We start from the raw sequence: 9489 nt of genomic DNA on the forward strand, positions 1-9489 counted from the left end.
GGAGCCTGGAGTGCTGCAGTCCATGGGGTTGCAAGGAGTCAGACACAACTTAGCAACTGAACAACAACTTATAAATTATGTGTTTTACTGGTAGAAATGCTGATGGAATGTTTTTGCCTTAGTTCCCCTAGTCTGTCTACAGCCAGTCAAGCTGGGGGACCCACTCCCTCATCTGTGGGAAGGACATCCTTGTGTAGCTTTGGGGAGATGACAGAAGTTGCCTGGCAACGGTTTGTTCTCTGTTCATTCTTTCTGAACCCAGCTACTTACCGCCAAGAAGGTTTAAACTCCCTTTTCAAGGGCAGAAGAAGTGGACCCCATAGCCCACATAGGCTGAATCTGAAACACACTCTGCGGACAGTATACCTGTGTAAGAGTGGTACCCACGGCTTTGGGATTCCCTGGTAGTGAGCTTCATGAACATTCTAATCAACGATTTCCAGGCTGTCATGTTTGAAAGCTGGACTAACTTCCTTCAGCACAATAGCTCCAAAGAATGGCAAGAAAGATGCCAGGTTCTCTTAGTATGAAGTGGCAGGACCTGAGTTAAGAGCACCTGGATTCACAGACTAGCTGTGACTTTTATTTAAGAAGTGTCTGCAAGCAGGTGACTCAGCCTCCTGGACAGCAGTTCATTCACCTGCAAAAATGTTTATGGAAAACACCACTGATTTATGTAAGCACACAAACACACACATACACACACACTGCCTCTCTCTCACACACACCCCTCTCACAGGTGTCAGCTGTGAGCACTGTAACACGTGAGTTCTAGATGTTTCTTTCTTTCTTTTTTTTTTTAATAACAAACTCTGCTAAGTTTTGAGAAAAAAAGAAAGGTGGTGACACTATCTCTGTCCCACCTGGCTTGTCACCAACAGTAAAGGGGCAAAGAGACAGCTTCAGACACCAGTTCATGGGGTCTGGAGGCAGCTGCAGATGGACACTGAGCGGAGCAGGAGAAGGGAGGCATTTCTCACACACACTCAGAGCCACGCTCCCTGCCCTTTGCACCTTCTCATGTCATTTAATCTTCACCAACATTTTAGGCACTGGTAGTAAAGAATCCACCTGCCAATGCAGCAGACGAGGGAGATGTGGGTTCGATTCCTGGGTCAGGAAAATTCCTGGAGGAGGAAATGACAACCCACTCCAGTATTCTTGCCTGGAGAATTCCCCATGGACAGAGGAGCCTGGCGGGCTACAGCCCAGAGAGTCGGACATGACTGAAGTATGTATATCATCATCTTCGCCATCATTTTAGGAACAAAGTGCATCACTGTTCCCTTTTCAGAGATGAGAAAACAAAGGCTCTGAATCTTCCAGCAATTCTCCCTCAGTCTGACAGCTAACAAGAAGCATGAGGACACTTGAGTTTCTCTCCGATTCCACTCCAATCTGATTTAAGAGCCACACTTGCTTTTGGAAGATGCACAGAGAAGAAGCAGGCAGGGTGTTCCATGATACACAGTACTGACTCTCCTCACAGCCCCTACCCAATATATAGCTTTTTGCTTTTAACTTTTTCTCTCTTTCACCTGGAAAAAAAGGACATTGGCATATCACTTGAAAAGCTTACAAATGACTCTTGCAAGCATAATAACACCACTGATCAGTAGTCTTGGAGACGAGGCATGCGCTGGGGATGAAATTATTTTTTCTCCCAAAGGGACAACACACTTAGCAATAAAGTGCCCATTAGCAAACCATGCCCAGTGGTAAGAAAGCAGGCTCTTACCACATGACGAGTGAGGGAGTGCATGGAGCTCTCAGTTGGAATGCAGAATTATTTTATTATGAAAAGACACTTGAAGTGAAATTTTGCTGAGAGAAGGACTTACTTGGGAAGGAGAGAAGCACTTTGCACTTAAGATTTCTTTATCGCTATACCACTGAACTAGAAACATTACCCAAAATGTCATTATAGACTTTGCATTTCAGGGGGTCAGGAGTGAGCTATAAAAATTGACTTCATGCAGGCTGCAACTTGATAATCACCCTCTAAATGGATAACCAGTTTCTTTCATCATTCCTAGTGGCAGCTTAAAAATTAACACTCTGTAGAGTTCCAGATGTTCAAAAGAAATAGAAAGTGGAGTCTTCCTTCTAACCCTTCAAACCCTTCATCCCCAAGAAAGTAAGGAGACTTCTATATGGCTTTCATTTCCTGCTCCTTTCTCCTCTAATGACACAAGGCCCTGTGTGCTGGTGGGGAGGCAGTGAATGTGCTCCCCTCCCCAGTGCTGTCTCCCATATTGCATGCTCCTGTGATGGGTAGGGGTCTGGACTGCCAACAAGGGCATCTCTCTGACTCCCTAGAGTTATGAGGGGTAAGGGGGTTCCTGCAAGGCTGTTGGGAGCCCACAGACCTGAGGGCCATACTAGAGAAACAGGCTCAGGAATGGGAAGGAAGCTGAGGGTGGCCCAGCCATCCCACAGGCAAGGTGCTCTGTCCCCATCTTAACCAGATAAATTTTAAGCTCCATATTGCATTGGGTTGATCTCTGACCCCGGGTTGGGGTCTCGACGCTCCTTGTCATAGACTGTGGGGAGTCAGGGACTGGCCCCACCCCCTACAAGAGACACAGGGTAGTTTCCAGCCGCTGAAGGTCACTGTTCCACTTCTGGGCAGCCTCAAGTGGGACAAGAGACAAGTAAACCACCTTCCGGTTCTTAGGACACTTCATCGTCCTGCCTGCTTGGGACCTTCACTATCTGGTCCTCTCCCCCACATGATGTCTCCCCATGTTTACCTGGCTGAGTCCTATTGGTCCTTTAGAGATCAGCTCAGATGTCTCTTCTTGGCTTCCCAGGACCCCAGGGCCATGTCTACCCACCCACTCTCCTGGCGCCCGCTACACTTCTTCTGCAGAACTGACCACAGAGGTAATTCTGCGCTTGTGCACTTGGCTGTGAATTTTCCATCTTCCCAGTTAATATTTAAAGTTCATGCAAGCTGAGGCCATGACCTACTCACTTTTCATCCCAGAGTTCAGCTTGCTACTTTCCCGTCATGGGCTCTGGACCCCTAAAAAAGGATGCAAATCTGAGCTCCACCAGGCAACCACATCTGAGGGATTATCCCACATCAAGGCGAGAACCCCTTCCTGGGGCTGGGGGGAGGGGAGCAAAGCACAGAGAATCAGTATGGATCGTTGCTGATTATTCACTGCTGGTCAAAAGGCTGCAAGTGGGTACAGTAACTAGGCTAGTTTGCTGTTGTGTTACATACCTAGTTATCTAGTTTATCCATCCATCCATCTACCTATCTATCTATGATTTATCTACTTAATTATCTATCATATGTACACACAGACTAAAATCTACCAATAATGAAAAGTAATCACGTAAAGTTTGAGTTCACACAATTACAAAGTTAAAACAATGATGAGAGTGAAGCAGCCGCCGAGCACGGGGGGACGTGATTACCAATCAATTTTCATTCCCCAAATCTGCCTCTTCACCAGCGGGTTACATCAGGGCATCATACAAGTAGTGCCTTCAGATTCCCATGTGGGAAACATCACTGCCCATTTGTTTAGACCGAGTATCTGTCTTCGTAACCGGATTACACTCCTAATTGAAAATGAAAGGATGATGATGCCTCTGTTTCTACGCACTGCTATGAGGAGGGGAAGAGCGCTGTAGAGACACATTAATATCAGAGTGGAGAAGTGAAAGTGAACTTGGAGGAATAATACAAACAACAACCCCCTGCTCTTAGTCTTTTCCAGGTGAACGTCTATAAATGCTTTACTCATTTGATGTAATCTTCTGACATCTCTAGAAGGAAAGTATTATAGATAGCCATTTTACAAAAGAAGAAGCCAGGATACAAAAAGGATAGGGGTTTACCTAGATCACGCAGCTGGAAGCATCGAGCCTGGATTTGTGCCTGAAGTCTGGCCCAAATCCCTGCCCTGGAATGCACTGCCTGTGGCTTCTCCTCTACCAGGAGGCCCTTGACATGGAGATGTGAAGGGCCTCTGCTTCCTCTTACAATTCTTGGCTTATTTAGAGGAGCTCCGCTAACCAGGAAAGGCAGAGCTCTCTGTCCACCAGGTTAAGGATGAGAGCACCATGGAGCATGCATCCCAGTGGGTCTCCAACTTTATCACACACAAGAATCACCTGTGAGCAGGTAAAGCACAATGGCTAGGGCCCACCCTCAGCATTCAGGTTTTAGGAGGTGGGATGGAGGCTTAGCCCTGGCATTCCCAGTAGACTTCCCAGGTGACGCTGCTGGTCTGGGGAACACACCTGGAGGACCACTGGTCTCTCCTATAGAGAATTAAAGATTCGGGGGGTACAGCATGGAGCCCCAAAGATTTGGACATGGCTCATTTGCAACATAAGCTTAGACCACTCAAGACAAGCTGGGAAGGGTGGCCGAATCTCCCTATTGGTATCTCTCCCCGCTCCTCTCCCCACCTCACCTCCCACATCCTATGGGGATAAACCATGGGGGAAGGAGTGAATTGATGGAAGGGGCCACAGGAATTTACATAATTTTGGAACATATGAAACATCTGTCAGAGGCTTGCTTTCTGGCTCAGGCCTGTCCAGGACTTCACTCCATCCCCATGATACAAGACATCATATGGCAATAATATCAGCTCAGAGGCCAGTGGCCAAATGGTCTCCATCTTAACTGCCCAGCCCCAAGGCCCACAGGCTACAGCTGCCAGAAGGATGAGGCTCTATGCACATCCCCCTCCATCCTGCAATCTCAATCTTGCTCATTGCATTTTGTGTGTATTCCATTGGTGCAAGACTCCCGACTAGAAAACTGGCTTCCTCCTCTGTTCCTTAATCATTATGATCAAAAGCGACCCTATTTGGGCCCCCAAGCCTATCTGTTTGTAGACAAGAATATGACCTAGAAAATAGTTTTCACGAACAACAGAGGGTTTGTTTTCACACTTTTAAAAAAAGATGGCTCTTGTTCAGACTTGTCTAGCCATAACACACTGCTCCAGCAATGAGTGGTAATTTCTTTGTCCTGTTGAGTATCGAATGGACCCATTAAACAAACACCGTGGGGGCAATGGTGACACTCCTTTGGGAGGTGTTATGCTATTCTCTCACGAATTAATCCACATCTTTATGGAGCACCTACTATCTAAACAGACAAGTGGGATTTATTAAGAAGCTGAGGGTGAGATGTCCCTCCACAAGTGCACACAGAGATGCAGGCTCCTCCCAACTCTTCTGTTCTTTTATTGTTATCGATGCTGAATTTATGAAAGAAAACCAAACTGCCCCCAGTAGCATGGATTCAGGGCTTCTCAAGGCAAATAATAAGCACTACCAATACCCTCAAATATTTGAAGTTGGCTCAGTAAATATGGAGTTCAATGCCAACAGCTTCTGGAAGCAGCTTAGAGCACAGATGAAGAGTTCCAGAGGGAGAGCACATGGGCCTTTCAACACAACTGCAGACTCAGAGTTACCCTCAGAAACCACAGAGGGCAAGCCCAAACCTGAGACGAGAATCCTTCCATTACTAAAACAATGCATGCACATGGACTCGGGCTTCCCCAGTGGCTCAGCAGTAAAGAATCCATCTGCAATGAAGGAGACACACGTTTAATCCCTGGGTGGGGAAGATGCCCTGGAGGAGGGCATGACAACTCCAGTATTCTTGCCTGGAGAATCCCATGGACAGAGAAGCCTGCCAGGCTACAGTCCATGAGGTCGCAAAGAGTCGGACACGAATGATGTTACTTAGCATGCACGCATATATACAAAGACAGTACCAATGATCCTACATGCAGGGCAGTAGAGGAGACACAGACATAAAGAACAGAATTTTGGACACAGAAGGGGAAGGAGAGGGTGGGATGATTTAAGAGAATAGCACTGAAACACATACCTTACCATATGTAAGATAAGTAGCTTGTGGAAGTTCTATGTATCACACAGAGAACCTAAAGCTGGTGCTCTGTGACACCCTAGAGGTGGAGGGTGGGGGAGGAAGGGAGGTGGGAGAGGGGTTCAAGAGGGAAGGGACACATGTATACCTAAAGTTCATGTTGATATATGGCAGAAACCAACACATTATTGTAAAGTAATTATCCTCTAATCAAAAATAAATAAAAAGATTAAAAATAAACAGCCCTCACATGCTCCCACTTTGGGGGCAGCCTCTCGCTTGTTAAGCTGCTGCCAACAACTAGAAAAGCGTCTTTCACACAGAGCTGGATTCCTCCCCTGTGGCAAGGCCACCATCGACCACAGTTCTGGCTTCTGGAGCCACAAGGGAAATAAATAGCCCTTCCCTTCACATTAGAGTCTCCTGGAGGCTGAAGAAAGCTCTCCTGCTCCACGGCTTCATCTGGTTCCCAGCCAGCATGTGCTCAGCCATATATCATCCACTCCCTCACCCAGCAAGCATGGGGGTCCAGCCATGCCCGGGCTCTAGGGTAGGTGCTGGGGTGGGACGGCCAAGGAGGGAGGCCCGCCTGGCCCTCCAGAAGCTTCTGAAGCAGTAGGGGGGACCAGGAGATCTTGCCCCTTATACTATAGTTCCCAGTCCCACAGATTCACCCAGGGAACTTGTACACCAAGGAAGGGAGAAGACCTATCTACATCTTTATTCTTAAAATACTTCTAAGGAGCATTCTGCAGGACACAAAATCCCAAGAGATACTCCCAAACAAGGGTCCTACAGCAGAAACTGCCACCACACCTGCCTCTTGGAGAGTGACAGCTCACAAGTGTTAGAAATTCTGCACATTCCTGCAGCACGAAATAGACTCAACTCTATTTAAACCAGAGTTTCCCTGACCTACCTGAACCACAGAATACTCTCTTTTCAGAGAAGCTTCCTGTTTTATCATTCACACACACTGCAATTCCTTGAAACATTCCTGATCTGCTTCTTCTCTTAGAAATGAAAGATGAAATTAAAGCCCACGTAGGCAGTTTTCCTGCCTGATCCTGAGAGTGGAGGGTGCAGCCAGCCACGTACTAGAGCCAGGGCCAGCATAATGGGCAGGAAATGAATGGCACAACCTCTGAACAGACCCTGAAGACTCTCCAGGAGGCAACAGGAGATGGGACAGGCCCACTGGGCCCTTCTGTCCTCGAGATTTGGCTCAGAGGAGCTGGTGCCACCATCTGCTGAGACAAACCAGCCACCTGTGTGTGACCGTCCCTGGTGATGCCTTTGGCAGTGGGACTTGCTTGGCCTGACTGTCGCTAGAATAACATCCTGCAGGAATGAGAATCACTTCTCGCCAATACCACTGTCAGTGCATTGTGCCAGCCCCAGCCTCACAAGCAATCTGTGAAACCAAGATTGGGGAGTGAGAGACAGATTAATGTATTAGTCAGGGCCCTTTTGGTTGAATGTGACACAAACCTGATGCAAACCAGCTGATCAGAAATAAGAACATCATTGGTTCCTGTGACCAGGCAATGTCGGAGGCTCAGAGGCTAAGAGTCTGCTGTCAGTGCGTATCCATCTCCTTGGACTTTGATCTGAGGCCAGTTTCCAGGGTGGGGGGTGTGCTAAGAGGGCTCCCAGCAGTTCCGGGGTCACCCTCACCAGCTCCCATTCGGCAAAGAGAAGAGCCTTTCCCAAGGGTCCCAGCGCAAGTCCCAGGGCTCACTGACTGCTGAGTCTCAAGCTCCTGCTTGAACACGTGTAGCCAGAGTGGGGAACACTACCTGCCTAGCTGGGGCTAGGTAGTCTCTCTGTGTCTGGGGCCAGGTGAGCCCCCATCCAGACCACACAGACTAAGAGGGGGAGCAGGATACGGGTGCTGGGCAAGCATGACAGCACTGTTACCACTGCAGGGGTCGGGGGGACACACACAGGCCAGGTACCAGAGGCAGAGTTGCGGCAAGTCTGAGCCTGCCCTCACCTTCCTGGAGCTTGCATCCCGCTCAGGAGACCGGTAGTATGTAAAGAATCCATCCAACAGGACACCTTCCAATGGGGAGAATTGCTCTGAAGAAGATTAAACCAGTAACTGGGTTGTTGATAAGAGGCAGGTGGCGGTTGGAAGGCTCTGCAGCGGACAGGCAGGCAGGAGGCCTCTCTGAGGAGCTGGTGTTTGATGGAGGAGCCAGAGCACAAGGGCTGGAAGAGACCATCAGGCACCTGCAGCCCTACACAGGACAGTGGGCCCCAGGAGAATGCCCCGAGTCCCCCCAAACCTGGAGGAAGGGCAGCAGGTCTGGGCAGGTTGGGTCAGCTCCCGGAGCCCACCTGCCAGGGAATCTGCCCCCAAGAAAATCAGGGCTGCAGCTGTTTCTGGCCGGCCTCCATCTCCCTCTTGATCCTTTAGACAAAGGCAGGCACAGCCATGCTGCAGTTGGCTGTGAAGGATCTTCACTAACCAGCCTCCACCCTGAGTGATGGCTTCCATTCCAGACAAATAACCATGGAGCTCGGCTCTTTCCCAGACAGCCTCCCATTGCAACACGACACCGGCACGTTAAAGCCCATGATGCATGGCACCCAGCCTGCTTATAGCTTCTTTACAGCCTCATCAGCTATAACTGGACGATTACAAAGCCTTCTCCTGTTTTTAAAAGCAGTGATTTATTGACCCTCTTCAACCCTTCCTCCCTGAGTATGTGTATTACATGGGCATGTTTGGCTATAATTAAGTTCCTAGACTACTGTCAAGCCAATTGCTTTACCCATCCAATCTGTAATAACACATTTTATTGTCTCTTCTTATTTTTTAATTAAGATAGAAGTAGATACATTCCATAAGATCAAGAATGGAAATAAAACAGGCTCCTTCTCAATCTCAAGTCGGTCAACCCCAGTTGCCTGACTCCCCATCCTATCTCCCTGCTTCTGGTTCTGTGCCTGGGGTGGGAGGCGGGGAGGTCAAGGAAAGCCAGTGACTTCAGAACCCATAGGGCCCATGGGGGTGAGGCTTCAGGGCAAAATATGTAGAAGACCCTGGGAGCCCATGCTCTTCCTCCTCCCTGTTATGCTCACAGAGCCTCTCTGCCTTACATTTCACCTTCCAGCATCATAGCCACCAGAGGCACCAGGCTCCAAAAGGGGGAGAAAAGAAGACTGTCCATTCTACATGCATGCACGACAGGTGCCCTCGTTCACCTGAGCTGTGTCCCAGGACACAAGACTCCCAGGGCTAATGCTGAGTGCGTGTGTGCTAAGTTGCTTCAGTCGTGTCCAACCCTGTGCAACCTCAAGGATTGTAGCCTGCCAGGCTCCTCTGTCCATGGGATTTCCCAGGCAAGAATACTGGAGGAGGTGACCATTTCCTTCTCCAGGGATCTTCCTAACCCAGGGATCGAACCCACGTCTCTTACATCTCCTGAAGTTAGGCAGGTGGGTTCTTTACCATTAGCACTACCCGGAAAGCCCCTAATGCTGAATAAGCCAGGTAAACTGGTATGAGTCAGTCATCCTGATACACATGTACACCTGCATGCGTGTGTGTGTGAGTGTGTGTGTGTGTGAGAGAGAGAGAGAGAGAGCCTCAGGTAGAATGTCCA

The sequence above is a fragment of the Giraffa tippelskirchi genome, chromosome 13, assembly GCF_054371585.1.
Source record: "Giraffa tippelskirchi isolate mGirTip1 chromosome 13, T2T-mGirTip1v1.2.pri, whole genome shotgun sequence".
NCBI lineage: Eukaryota > Metazoa > Chordata > Mammalia > Artiodactyla > Giraffidae > Giraffa > Giraffa tippelskirchi.